Source organism: Macrotis lagotis, chromosome 7 (genome assembly GCF_037893015.1).
Source record: "Macrotis lagotis isolate mMagLag1 chromosome 7, bilby.v1.9.chrom.fasta, whole genome shotgun sequence".
Taxonomy (NCBI): Eukaryota; Metazoa; Chordata; class Mammalia; order Peramelemorphia; family Peramelidae; genus Macrotis; species Macrotis lagotis.
The window spans coordinates 74819624-74834615 of NC_133664.1; the positions used below are offsets into that span (position 1 = coordinate 74819624).

General features: G+C 34.7%; 1 long non-coding RNA gene across 3 annotated transcripts in view; it reads left to right on the forward strand.

Moving 5' to 3' along the window:
* LOC141492648 (uncharacterized) overlaps positions 1–14992 on the forward strand; it is a 106517-nt gene that overhangs the window by 76863 nt on the left and 14662 nt on the right. For 2 of the 3 annotated variants that reach the window (XR_012470010.1, XR_012470009.1), the window contains exons 2-3: positions 12730–12822; positions 13398–13461. This is a non-coding gene — a long non-coding RNA (uncharacterized LOC141492648). The remainder of the gene's footprint in view (positions 1–12729; positions 12823–13397; positions 13462–14992) is intronic. The other variant, XR_012470011.1, reaches the window with a different exon arrangement.

Consider the following 14992-nt stretch of genomic DNA (forward strand, 5'->3'; position numbering starts at 1 on the left):
CTGTGACATTTTCAGAAATTTCTTGAGATGATTGGTGGTGTCCAAAATGAAATTGAAATGGAAAATGGAGTTAGTTATGCTAGCAAGAGAATTTACTCTTGTTTTATTATCCAGAGGATAGTCATATAGGCTCACTTAAAGATAGGGATACTTATTCATTGATGGCTAATCTATTACCATTATCATTTCATGGACCAAACTTTGATAGTAGTGTTCCTAGTGACTTTTCATTTCTGTGCCACAATAGCAGAGATACTGAGTTCTGTTATAAATACATGATAGACAATGTCACTATTGATATAATATCTAACATTCTTTTTTTAAGGCTTGTTTTTTTACAAGGCAAATGGGGTTAAGTGGCTTGCCCAAGGCCACACAGCTAGGTAATTAGTAAGTGTCTGAGGTCAGATTTGAACTCAGGTCCTCCTGACTCCAGGGCCAGTGCTCTATCCACTGTGGCACCTAGCCTCCCCAATATCTAACATTCTTGTAGTTTTAAGATTTATGAAGTACTTTATACAGAAACATAAATATAATGAATATTACTGCCTTTATTAATGACTTGATAAATAGAGAAATGCATGGGAAGATTAAGTGATAAAAATTATTTTATTTAAAGTCAGGAAAACCATATACAATGAGTACAGTAATAAAAACTTAAAGGGCAGCAATCATGAAATAATCTGAAATGAATGATGAGAAATTATTAGGAGCAAAATCATCCTCAAAGAAGAGAAATGAGAAAACACCTCACTTGCTCCTCTCAGGAGATTGCAGTCCATAGGTATCCATAAGTTTGTGACATTGAAAGTGACACTTTCTTTTCTTTGATATTGGTAAAGGTTGCTGATTTTCTTCCTTCACTTAAAACATCTACTAGAAGGGATGGATCTCTGGAAAACCAAAAAAAAAATAAGAATAAAGGGGAAAATTCATGTGATTTGAAAACAAACAAAAACAATAAAAATCTTTTTTTAAAAAAAGCCCTACCTATAACAGTACTTTTTCACATTCTGGACAAGGTCTTTGGAAAGGAAATTTGGAAACCAGACATTGGATAAAAGAATATCACAGAAAAGGAAGCTAAAGGTAAACTGCCCTGGATGTAGAGGAAAAGGAAAATAGTTGCCCAGGAAATTGGACAAATTATGTTTGTACTTGACGTGTCCATTTATGTTTATATATCATATAACAAACATATAAGTATATATGATTTATATAATTGTTTATATTTGTATGTGTATGCATATACATAAATGTATTAAAAACACTTTTTAGGTTTCCCTTAACTTTTCTGGTCTGTAAATATCCATTTCTATTCTTTTATAAGGTAAGCATCAACCAATGTTAATTCTAGGAATCACTTAATAGCCTACTCTCAGAGAGAAATCAAAAAATGAAAAGTAATGTCTACAATCAAGGAACTTACCTTCTTCTGGGGGAGGGAATGTGATACACTATGTAAGTCAATAAGTTGATACAAGGAATGGGACAACTTTAGCAACTCTGAGACAGTGGAATTCCCCATATGGTTATGTTCATAGAGAAAAATAACTGATACTGCTATAGTGAAGCATCTGGGGATCCCGACAGACCTTTCTCATTCCCACAATGCCTTTCTAGCATGACAGCTCAAGAAAGAAGCCAGAGCTTGAATAACTGGGAAAGCTTAGTTCACACACCTGGGTCTGCTTTGCTTGGCCACCATTTAGTCATTCAGTCAGCTTTAACTTTGCTGTAAGAATTTATTCAGCTCAATTTTGCTGAATAAGTTAACTAATCACAATCTCCCCCAAAGGGGTATATATGATTTAGGAGCAAAATAAATTGTGTACCCCTTTTTATTCTCAGAGTACAATTGACTTGGACTTGTTCTTAGGGTACTTTTTGAGGACTGAAACAAGTAACACTCACCCCTATAATTAAAGGAATACCATATTTGGAACCTTGGAATCAAAATTCACTCAAGGCAAATCTCCAACTTTTCATTTTATTAGAATGGAAGAACAAGATTAAAGGAGAAGAATAGTCACATTGAGGACAGAAGACAGAACTGCATTTTATCTCAATCTGTTTTAGTAGTTAATTTCTTCTCATGAGGGACATTAAGTACTTTTCCCCAGCAGACTGATTGTAGGTTTTAAAATCCTAAATGGATTCATGAATCAGGTAAATAGATTTTTGCCTCAGTCTTAGGAAAAGACAAGGTTTTCATTATTCTTGGCCTGTTTCATCAGGAAATATAGGCTATCCTTCCTTAGCATATTTACTTAACCATGTCAAAGAACATCTTAATTTCATAGAATGAACAAACAACTTTTGAGAATTAGGTCTAGTACATTTTAGCACTATTGCAGGTGTTTCTGGTCAACATGAAGGAAAAAAAAACTCTTTATTTGCTTATCCTTCCCTTTACCAACATCTTGGATTGCCATGATTAGGCATCCTTGCCAGTATTTGCTTATGGGTTGGCAGCTGACTTTGTGGTTCAGAATTAGCATGAAACGCTTGTCCCAGAAAATGCTGTAAATTTCCATAGACAATGATCTGAAACCAAAGATTGGATGATTCCCTTTGGGGGGTGTACTAAAAGGGATTTTTCCTTCAGGTAGATTGACTTTGAAATTTTCAAAGATGCTGTAAAATTTTCATTTTTGTGTCACCATTTTGGAATTTGCTGCAATTGATAATGATGTGATTTTATTTTTGTGATTTTCTTTGGATTTTAAATATATTCATAAGGAATTTCTAATGTTGAGAACAATCATCAAGTTTCTAAAATCTGTGGCTTAAAAAGTTTTAGAGTTCTTCACAATTCCCTAAATTGAGTTTGTACCTAAGACACCTGCAATCCATCCTCAATTTATATACTATTTCTTAGAAAAGAACGAGAAAGTAATGTTAGAAAATATAAAGAATTTATTTTCTTTGATTCCTGGGAATACTGACAATAATAAAATGGAATCTATGTGGAGAGAAAATTGAAGCAAGGTTCCCTTAAATAATCATTAAGTAGAAGAGACTTCCTAAATGTCAAAGTTATTTTATAATTTATTTTAATTATTCAATAATTTATTTAATGTACAAAATAATGTTAATTCTGAGTTACTTAAAGTTTTCAGAGATGATATCCTTTGTATCTCCTTGAATTATGACTATTTGGACCTCACTTTAGGGGCACCTAGGTGGTGCAGTGATTTGAGCATTGGTCCTGAAGTCATGCAGACCTGAGTTCAAATCTGTCCTCAGACATTTAATAATTACCTAGCTGTGTGGCCTTGGGCAAGTCTTTTAACCCCATTGCCTTGTAAAAATAAAAATAATGACAACAGAGTTGCCCAAGAAAAAAAATGAACCTCACTTTAGGTTGAATCTGTTCTGCTTCAAGTAACAGCAATTTACTCATGCATTACTTTATATAAAAGGGAAATTCTTTTGAAATAACATGTATCTGAGGTTTTAAAAAATCCTGCTCTCTGATGGAAGGGATTGAAAAATCTTAGGGCATTTTCCTGTGGTGTTTAAGGTTACTGTTAGACTGTCTGAGCCCTTTTCCAACATAAAAATCTTAGATACTTTTTCTCATTAATAGAACTCCTGCAAGTTTTAATTTTTTAAGAAATCACAGGTCTTCACTTTGCCATACTTCTCTTTCTTGTCATTTTTCTCTTATGGCTTCAGAATCAAATATTTATTTGATATTTATTTATTTATTGCTATTTATTTGAAAACAAACAACTATTTTACATGACCGACATCTGTCTTTAGGATACAGTAGGGAAATATCAAGTTTTAAAGAATCTTATTCAGAGTGACCCCATTGCCAGGTCTCCTGGCCTCTATGAGGGGCACAGTCCGAAAATGGTTTGTTTATAGTTTTTAATGTCTCAGTTTGGGCTTATGTTTCATTGTACCTGGTTGACATTCATTTTAGATGTTCAACCTTCATTAGGTCTCAGAGTTTTTCTTAAAAGCTATTATATATATTCTTCAAAATATAATTCATTGTTATTCAACACAGAGTTTGGTCTGGCATTATTAGCATCTCAGTTATAAAGCATCCAATAAATAATATTCACTTAATGTGCTTTGGGATGCATCTTGGGTTGTTTTCCAAGTTGTCATCTGGTTTTCTATTTGGTTCCATGTCAGTGTTGAAAAGCTGTGTTCCTAAGACTGAAGGCTATCCTGTTTATTCCTGACCCCAAGCACTGAGGACACAGGAAACAGGACAGTGCACTGTTTTTAGACAGGATTGATCTGAAGAATAATATTTAATTTGTACCTGTGTCTCGGGTCTGTCATTGGAAGGTGCTGTTTTCAGTAAGAAGACCTGCTTTCCTGTATGTTCATGCTATGCTAATTTTTAAGAAACCTTCCAAATTTAAAAACACACATGCAATAATAAGCCAAAATATGATGATGACTTCACACCTAAACTAATCCCCATCTGTTCGAACTTGGAACTGAAGCCAGCAGTATTAAACCCTATAACAGACTCTGCAAGGGGAGGTTTGCATTTTCTTTGTTTGGGAGGTACTACAGAGGTCAGAACTCTGAATTGTTATGTCTTTACTTGAGTACTCTCCTAACTTCCAGTCCTTCATTTCCAACTACCTGCTCTATATCCTTTCCTGGATCTATCTCCTACTGGCATCTCAAATACAATATTTCCAAACCTGATTTAATGTTCTCTCTCAAAATTGTTCCTCTTCTAACTTTTCCATCTTTATTTTTAGCTCGAGATATGTCACTCTCTCTGGAACTTTGAAAAAGTCATTAAAATGTCTTGGTCTTGGTCTCATGTTTTCATTAGTAAAATGAAGAGGTAGGGCTAGGTTCTTTCCACACTTTAGATCTCTAGATTCAGAAGTTCCAAGATTTTATTCCAAGCTATGGAAATTTTACTTTTTTATGATTGAAAAAATAGAGTGTGATAGAGTTACAAAGCACTTTTATATCCATTATGTCATTTGATCCTCAGAGCAGCCCTATGAGGTAGGCAATGAACTTAATATTAACACCATTTTACAGATGAGAAAACCAGCACTCAGAACTTAAATGAGATGCCCAAAGTGGCAGAGTTAGTTAAGTGGTGAAGCTGGGACTAGATTACAGTTCTTTTAACTCCACATCCTGTACTTTTCTGGTATACTCTGCTATCTCCCCATACCTCCTGGATGGCTCTAATTTGAATGAAGAAAAAGAAATCTAGTTTTCTCAAAGCACTTAATGAGAAAATAAAATAATATTTTATGTTAAAACAGCAACAGTGATTTAAAAAAATCCTAACACCTTTGAAAATGGAGAAAGAAAAAAATACGTAAATTCTTGGAGTTATAGAAAAGATATTTATCAGCACCTGGAGTTTAGCAAGGGCAGGGGGTACAGCTAGGATCAAAAGAAAAAAGGTTTTGCTCTTGAGAATTCTAATGTGGGAAGAAACACCTAAAAAAGAAACAAGAAAGAAGGGCAAAAGAAGGGTAGGATGCTGGGAAGGAGATCGTGATCTAGGGAACAGGAAGTGAAGTGAGCAAGTATGGACCAGAAAATTCATGAAATGGGGGATCATCTTGAGAAAGGCATTGTAGATTTAGGGGAAAACAATTTAGGGGCAGGTGCCTGCTCTGCTCAGTCAAGTTGGTCTATACTCATGGAGATGTACAAGTTTAAAAAGAAGTTCCATGATAACTTTATTGATGTAATTTTCTTATTTTGACTCATGTCTCTGTAAAGATTCCCTGAGTACATGAGTTCTGTATTCATGGCGACTATGCTAGTTTAAATGTCAGGCTTACAATAATAATCTGTGCTTTAGATTAAACAGAGATCTTGGATATAGTAAAGATTTTTTTGGATAAAATATAATGATTTTAAACCAAATTAGTCCTTTCATCTGCTTATGGAGCACAATAAGAAGCCTCAATGAAGACTGCACTGTGCTGTCACAAAGAGTTGCCTTGGAGATGTGGGAAATATGGGACACTAATGCATTGTTGGTAGAGCTGTAAACTCATCCAATCTTTCTGGAGAGCAATTTGGAATTACTCCCAAAGGGCAATAAATTGTGCATACCTTTTGATCCAGCAATACCACTACTGATAACCTAAAGAGGTCATGAAAAAGGGTAAAAACATCACTTGCACAAAAATATTCATAGCAACCCTGTTTGTGGTGGCAAAGAATTGGAAAATGAGTGAATGTCCATTTATTGGGGAATGACTGAACAAACTGTGGTATATATACATTATGGAACACTATTGTACTAATAGAAACCAGGAGGGATGGGAATTTAGAAAAGCCCGGAGGGATTTGCATGAATTGATGTTGAGCCAGATGAGAAGAAACAGAAGAACCTTCTACTCCATAACAGCAACATGGGGGTGACAATCTTAATGGACTTGCTCATTTCATCAGTGCAACAATCAGGGACAATTTTAACGTATCTGATGGAGAATACTTTTGGTATCCAAATAAAAAATTGTGGAGTTTAAACAAAGACCAAAGACTATTACCTTTAATTTTTTTAAAAAGGTATCTTATTATGTAATTTTATTCTCTCTTATATTTTATTTTTTCCTTAAGGATATGGTTTTTCTCTCTCAACACATTCAATAGCATGGAAACAATATAAAGACTATCAGACTGCCTTCTGTGGGGGATGGGGGGAGGGAAGAGGGATTGGGGGGGATTGTAAAATTCAAAAAAAAAATAAAAAAAATTTTAAAAAGAGTTGCCTTAGAGACTCTGAAAGATTAAATAACTTGTCCAGGACCACACAGATAGTAGGTGTCAGAGACTTATATCTTTCTGACCCCAAGAATAACTCTCAGTTCATATATCAATACACCAATATTTATTAAGCCTTTAATATGTGATAGGAACTATGCTAAGGTGTGGATGAACTTTGTTAGGATCTTAACAGATCCAGGTTTGGTTTCAAGGCATTTATTTTCTTCCCTTACAAAATTGGTTCCAGTTTTTCTAGTTTATTCTGTATATCTAGATGATGGTATCCCTACAGGTGCTACATTGCTGACATAGAATAGACTTCCTTGGGTCACAGTGAGAAACTCAATCACTTGAATCTTTCCAAATTTGATTGGATATATAAACCACTGGAGAATATATATTGTAGGAAACAGGGTTACCTAATCAGCATCTTACATCTATTTTCTGCACTCCCAAGAATAGGTAACATGAGCAGCAATGGTAAAGAATTTTAATTTTTCCATCACATGCTTTCCATCATCTAAAGCATATAGAGAGGGCAATTGTACTTTTTTCTGCTTTGGGATGCTGAGGCCTGCAAATCACTCAAGAGGTAAGATATTAATATGCCTGGTGATTGAGAATAACAGAAACCTTAGCTTGCAGGAGAGGGTGAAGGGACTCCTGCCTCACCTCTGTGTGGTCTAATAGCCCTTGCCTCTGCCTCCAGCTACTGGCTCTGCTCTCCATCAACTATATTTCTTTCTCTTTAAGCTATCACATTTTAAAAACAGTCTAACAATGATTCTATATACTTCCAGTCTATGGGTTTTACACTTATTGGACCTCTACATCTAAACAGGGAACTGACAGAGGGGTGGGAAAAAGTAAACTTTTGAAACAAACAAGTCTTTCACAAATCTGGCCTTTTCTCAAGAAAGTTGCCAATGGCTGTCAAATAAGGAGAGTGGAAAAACAAACATAGAATTGGAAGGAACATTTAATTTCTAGTTCAATGTAATTAAAATGCAAAATTATTCTCAAGGATCCCTCATATAAGATTTTATATTTGCAGTAATACAGTAATTGATTTGATAACAAAGGCCCTAGCTTTGGCAATTGAATCTTAATTATTTAAAGGTTGATCATGCAAATTAAGGATTCTCACATTTTTAAAAAAATGCTCTTTTCTTTGGCTATCCTTTATCTTTGCCATTTCACTACTCTTTAAGATTGTGTATTGTAAGAGTATCTGTACCAAGACATCAAGGATCTGGGATACTGTCCATATGTTAACTCAGGGTGAGACTTAATATCAAAAACTTATCTATTATTTATGCATATTTGAAAGCAACCTATGACTAAGAAAAGTGATTTACTTGTCCATGATATGTGTCAAAGGGGAGATGTGAACTTAGTTCTTCCAACTTCTAAAACCAATACTCTCTCCATTATCTGATACTGCTTATATATGAATTCTGCATATAATTTTTACTATACTGAAACACTCAAATGGATCTGTGATTTTAGTAATTGGGAAGTTTCATCCAACAATAATGATTACAACTCTATCCATTCTTGCCTATCTTATACAACTCATTTGTGTGCTTTCATAAATTCTCCTCAGGAGTTTTCCCCAACATGTAGGAACTCTCATTTTATTTCCCCTCAAATCTAAAGGGGACCAGTAAAGTACTGGCTATCCACCAGTTATCCTTTGTGCTTATGATGTCTGATGAGTTTTTCTCCCTATCATAGAATTCCTTGATGGCATCTTTACTCTTCTGCTTCTTTGATGTTACTAATTGGTTAAATGTTGCAGCCAACTCACATTACATTAAATATTCAGTCAACAAGAATTTCTTGAATATTTTATCTACATAGCTCCTAATCTATAAAGTGGTCTTTTAATGTGATTTGACTGGGTGATTTTGTCATGTTGCTCTTTTACTCCTAGAATTTTTATTTTCTAAGACAATGGTCTCCACACTATTTTGGTCACACACTATCAATGTTTAAAAAATGAAAATTGATTTAAAAATGTACAAACTCCAATGGGTGTGTATTTGTTTGGTATTGACCTTGCTGTTAATTATCAGGTTCAATTGAAAGTACACAAAAATTGAAAAGAAGAAGAATGAGAAGAAGGTATCTAAACAAAGTGAATAGGGAATAACTGGAATTGACTGAGTAGAGAATTGATGTCAGATCTGAACTTTAGGAAAATTCCTTTGGCAGCTGTGTTGAGGATGCAAAAGTGAGGGGAGAGGCAATTAGGAGTTCACAGTCTGGGTGAGAGGTGATGAGAATGAGAACTAGGTAATGGACTTGGTATGTGATGATGATATTCATTCTTTATAATTGAAAAGGATCATGTTGTCATATACATGATGATATGACTTGCACAATTATGTATATTATAGTGAGGGAATTGTTGTGCCAAGACCTCCTTCTCACTTGCTTGTTCCAGAACCATCCTACCCCCATGATCTGATTGATAAGAAACAGAAGTATTGGTGATGGTCTGAATGCTGTCTCTTGGATTTTAATTGTTTTTTCTTATTTCCATATCAGGGCAGGCACATTAGGTCACCATCAACTTTAGGCAAGCATCAGCATGTGATTTATAGTGACAGAATATGACAAGTCTGTTTATCCAAGCCTCTTTCTTTCTTTCTTTCTTTCTTTCTTTCTTTCTTTCTTTCTTTCTTTCTTTCTTTCTTTCTTTCTTTCTTTCTCTCTGTCTCTCTTTCTTTCTTTCTTTCTCTTTCCTTCCTTCCTTCCTTCCTTCCTTCCTTCCTTCCTTCCTTCCTTCCTTCCTTCCTTCCTTCCTTCCTTCCTTCCTTCCATCTATGCAAGGTAATGGGGTTAAGTGATTTGCCCAAGGTCACACAGTTATGTAATTATTAAGTGTTTTAGTTTGGATTTGAATTCAGGTCCTCCTGAGTCCAGGGCTAGTGCTCTATCCACTGTGTCATCTAGCTGTGCTAAGCCTGTTTCTTGATGGACAGATCATCAGTAGAGCAGAGGGGATAGATTTCAGAGAGAGCCATGGCAAGGTTTTGGCAATTGCTTAGCTATTAAGGGAGAGAAAGAAGGAGGAGTCAGAAATTGACATTGAAGTTTTGGATCTAGATAACTTAGATCAATAGTCCTGTCCTTAACTATAATAGTAAAGTTTAGCTAAGTGTGGCTATGGAGAGAAAGAGAATGCAATTTGATCTGAGATATCACAGAACTCCTCCACGCTTGTCCCCCCCCCCCCAAGAGTGTGAGGTAGGGGCTCTTACTCAACTTTCATAATCCTAGAGGGAACGGCTGGATCTTTGAGGTCGCAACTGCCACAGTCATAGCTACAATGCTACTGGAGGACACAAGTCAGGCTTATAAGGATAAATACAGTGATATATATTTAGCTGGTACTGTGAGTATCAAGGTGGTGATTAATTTGTTTCTACTTTGTCAGCAAAAGAAGAAGAGGGAATATGATGGGAGAGCAGTGGAAAGTATAAGGGATTTATTTTGAAGACAAATGCTGCAAATGCACAGTTGACTATAGGAGAGAAGTTCATATAGCTGTTCTTTTCACTATCTGATTGATTGATAATCTATGCTTTAGGTTCAGAAAACATCATCTGCTTTGGAGACCATCATTCTAAGAGGTGATGATGGTATCATATAAATAGGTTGCCAAGGAAATGTAAAAAAAACACAAAACAGAAATCTGATATTTTTGTTAGCAAGTTTGGTACTGTGGGTATACACATGAGTTTGGCTAAACATGACTCATGTAGATGCATGAAGAGATATCTCTATGTTTGACCACCATTTTCCATGGGAGATTTCTATTTCTTCAGTGAGAGAATTAGGAAATTGGAGTCATAAGGCTAGCTGCTCTGCTGTCTTAAGAGACAGGCTACTAAAGTAAGATTTTATCTGTCTGCCTCCACCTTCAATATAGCTAGTCTAGGGAAAATAATTTCATCCTAAACTTTAAGCCACTTTCCTGTTCACTATAATGGGTGGTTTATTTCTACATGCTTCATTCTTTTCTGCAAATGGTAGTTATACAATATATAGCCTCTGAGAATCATAACCATTTATGTGAATAAAACCATTATCTCAGCAGATAGCAAAGGGAAATTGGAGATGTTATAGAGGTTAGAATATACTAGACAGAAAAGAGAATGAATGAGAGAAGAGAGAATGGGGAGGGAGAAAAGTAGAGAGACAGGGGCAAAGAAAAGAGGTTGGCAAGGAAAGAGAGAAGATAATCTTTGATCTCACACAAGGGAAATTCTTTAAGTCCCTAGGAAGATCAGGAACTTGTTGGCATGTCAGATTTCTCTAAATATCTTCCTGTTTGTTTGATTCTTTCTGAGAGGATCATCTCTTGAAACCAGAAAGAAGAAAAATTATTTCTCTTAAATTCTTAAGTATCAACTTTGGTCCTCTTCAATAATCCAAATTATACCTAAGTAGTAGCAATAGCATAAAGCAAACTATACTAGTCCACTAACACATTAAATGAATCTAATGAAGAAAAAAAAATTGACTCACTTTGCAAATTCATAGATTTGTCAATGAAATTGTGAATTTTCAGTGGAATATTGGATCTTTTATAAGAGCAGGGTCAGAATTTCTCCTTTAAGTTTGAGTGGTAGCAGCTTTCTCACTACATCATTTCAGTTTCTCTTCATGGAACTATGAGACTAAAGCACCATTGTTTCACTTAATGCTGAACCTTATTACCATACTCTCTTGCCATAGCTGTGTCTGTTGCATGAAAGTGCTGACTGTCTTGGGTGGTATCCCAATACTCTTATATTCTGTTTGCTTGACCAATTCAGAAGCTCTTTGGTCATTATATTTTTTGCTCAGTCTCTTAGGATTTGTTTTTGAACAAAAGAATAAAGAAGGAGAGGGAAGGAAGAAAGTGGTTCCTTTCATTCCTATCCATACTTATCCTCAGCACCCATTTTTGAAAAAAAATATTTTTTTCATAATTAGTCAATCAGTCTGTGAATAGATTCTCAGGAAGCATTTCTAAGTGCTTAGTACATCTCAGAACCTCTGTCATGGGCTAGGGTTGCAAAGAGAAAGCAACCAATAATAGGCCCTCCCCTCAAGGATCTTATTTATATTTGATAGATCATTGTTTATTCTTTTAAATTCATGCTATGACAAATTTGGTATTCAAACCTGAGTAAATTAATTCCTTAGCATCCATTTGATTCAGAAATTTCCAAATAAAGAATTTTTGCTTGACAAATAATCTCTTAAAAAAGTCTATGACAAATTGAATTGATTATAATTTGACCTATAATGCTTGGTTAAAACAAAGATTTGCTTTTGTCTTTTTAGGGAAAAAAAGTAAAGCCACATCTTTAGAAAGGTGCTTTCTCAATAAACTGGCAACTACTTTGATACTCTTCAGCAACTGTAGATTCAGAGTGGGAAAATGACCAAATATTTGTAGACAAACCAGCTGCAGACTTTTCTAGTCAAATCACATGGAAGAAACCTTGTCTGGTAAAGCAGAAATTGTGACTAAAATAGGTTTGAGAAATCATGGATAATCAGCCTCATTGAATAATATGTTTATCTGAAATGAATCCCCTTGTTACAAAATGGGTCTCCTCAAAGGAATTCTACGTAGTCTTATTCTTGAATTCCAAAACTACAGTTTGTGAATAAAGGACATGTGTTTCCTATATCCAGTGACAAAAATGATAGGTTTTATTTAATTTTCTTTTTAAATTTTCTTGAATGAATATATGACTCCAATAAGGACATTTTAATGACATTTTTTTGGAGGAGAAAATTTAGATTTTGCTAGGAAAGCAATTGTTTCTTTCTTCCTTATTTTATATATATGTGAGGACTTTATCATGGAATTGCACAAATAGCCTCCCATGCCTTTTGAACTAAGATATTTGTCCTAAATTAATAGGACACAGGGGACAAGTCCTTGAAATTTAGCAAAAGTCAATTTTATTTTTCTTTTCCATGTTCTAGGTCTGTCACACCATAATTCCAGTGAAAATGAAAAACAAAGAGGAGAAAAATAACCAACTAGGTTGATGTGATAAAGTATTTTACAATCTCTAGGTAAGAATGAACTCATACCCATGACATAAGAATTGAGAGACCAAAGACCACAGAGGTAAATTAAGACTTTTGAGACTTGGGGAGAAAAGATAAGGGTAACTTTAAAAAATCCCAAGTTAATGCTGGTCAAAAGGGTTAAAAGGAACATGATGAAATTTATAAATATAAAAAAGAGAAATGAGTACTAGACAGAAATGCTACCACTGCTTAGCAATTTCAGAGAGCTTTTCATCTTCAAAGAATCTTACATGTTAACTAATTAATCCTTCCAACACCCTTGTGTTGGTAGAAGTGACAAACAGGAAGGGAAATCAGTTTAAAATTACTAAGCCACTGAGTACAAGGGTTGAGGAAGAAATATGAAGTAAATGGATGGACAAATAAAGACAGGTCCTAACTCTAAATTATAAGCATATTCAGATATACTATTAGATCTTATTTCTTGTCATTTAAGAAGTATCAGGTGAAAGGAGTGACTCTGGCTTCCCTAAGTAACTAGGATCAGCCAGTGATTGAGATTTATCCAATCAAAGGTAAAGTCATTATTTATTAAACTAACTTTTTTATCATTTCAGAATTCTCAAATTAAAACTTCACCATGAATAGCCAATATCAGTTAACTCCCTTGAGAGGTATGAGGTAAGTGAGTGTGTATGTGTGTGTGTGTGTGTGTGTGTGTGTGTGTGTGTGTGTGTAATAAATGAGGTAAACAGTTTATATGAAAAGCCAAATAGAAACCAACTTGACACAAGGGTGAGAGAAAGAGACAGAGTCTGTGACGGTGGCACAGGAGGGAAAAAAGAGGGGAGAGTGACAGAATGATAAAGCAATGGGGGGAGAGGGAGAGAGAGAGAGAGAGAGAGAGAGAGAGAGAGAGAGAGAGAGAGAGAGAGAGAGGCAGACAGTCAGAGACAGAGTCAGAGTCAAAGAGAGAGAGAGAGAGAGAGAGACAGATATGAAAAGAAACAGAAGAGAAAGAAAGGGTAGGGGAGAGGGACACACACCCAGAGAAAGTCAGATAAGCAGACAGACAGAGATGGGTGGGGAAGAGAGACAGAGAAAAAGAGACAGACAGATGAGAGAGAGAGAGAGAGAGAGAGAGAGAGAGAGAGAGAGAGAGAGAGAGAAGACAGAGACAGAGAGACAGAGGGATATAAGTATTGAGATTTTGAGAAAATGCCACTACAGTTTATTCGAATTACATTGATAATCTAATTTAAAAGATGTTCAAAGTATTTTTCCCTATTACTGAATGAATATTTTCAGTGTAAAGGGGGAGAAAGAGATTCTCATGATCTTCTCATAGTCTGATGTTATTAAGAATTTACAATTAACTACAGGACAGGACCAGGATCCTCTTTGTCTCATTAAATGATCAGCTTAAAAAATCCAGCTTTTACTATATCCTTGACAATTAATGCATGTGATTCTATCTTGCCTTATAGTATATCTTCAAATGGGTCTATGTACCATGCTAATTCTGATAATAAGGGAAAGGAAATCATTCTTTTGTTTTTTTTTCCTGAGTGAAGCCCCAGAAATTTTTGTTCTCTAAACTCTTTTACTTTGGTAATGATTTTGCTTTCATGAAGACAGAAGTGATATCTTTGCATTCTATGCATATTAATTTACAGAATTAAATATTTCTCTTGAGGCTGATGATGTTGTCTTCAATATAAACTTATGCAAATTATATAAAATAGGTCTAAAATCTAGAAAACCAGGAAAATAAGGTAAAATGACCAATATGGGAATGATAAAAAAGAAAAAAAAATATGAGATTCAAATAGAGGAAAAATGTCATAAAGTTATATCCTTAAATATTAATGGGCTAAATTCAATAATAAAAGCAATGATTTACAGATTGATTTGAAAACAGCATATAATTTTATTTCTTTCAAATTACATATAAAACAAAGGGTCTGACATTGATTCAAATGAAGCACTAGAATAAAATTTGTTATGCTTGTGCTAAATTCAAAAAAGCAGAATTTACATTTATGATTTAGGACATCCATATGAAGTCTAGATAAAAATCAAGGAGATAAAAACTAAAACTTCAGGTTCATTTTGTACATATGAAACATACATAATGAAACAACATCAATATTAAATATATATGGACAAAGGAGCATATCAAATAAGTTTTTAGAAATTAATCAAAGTGAAA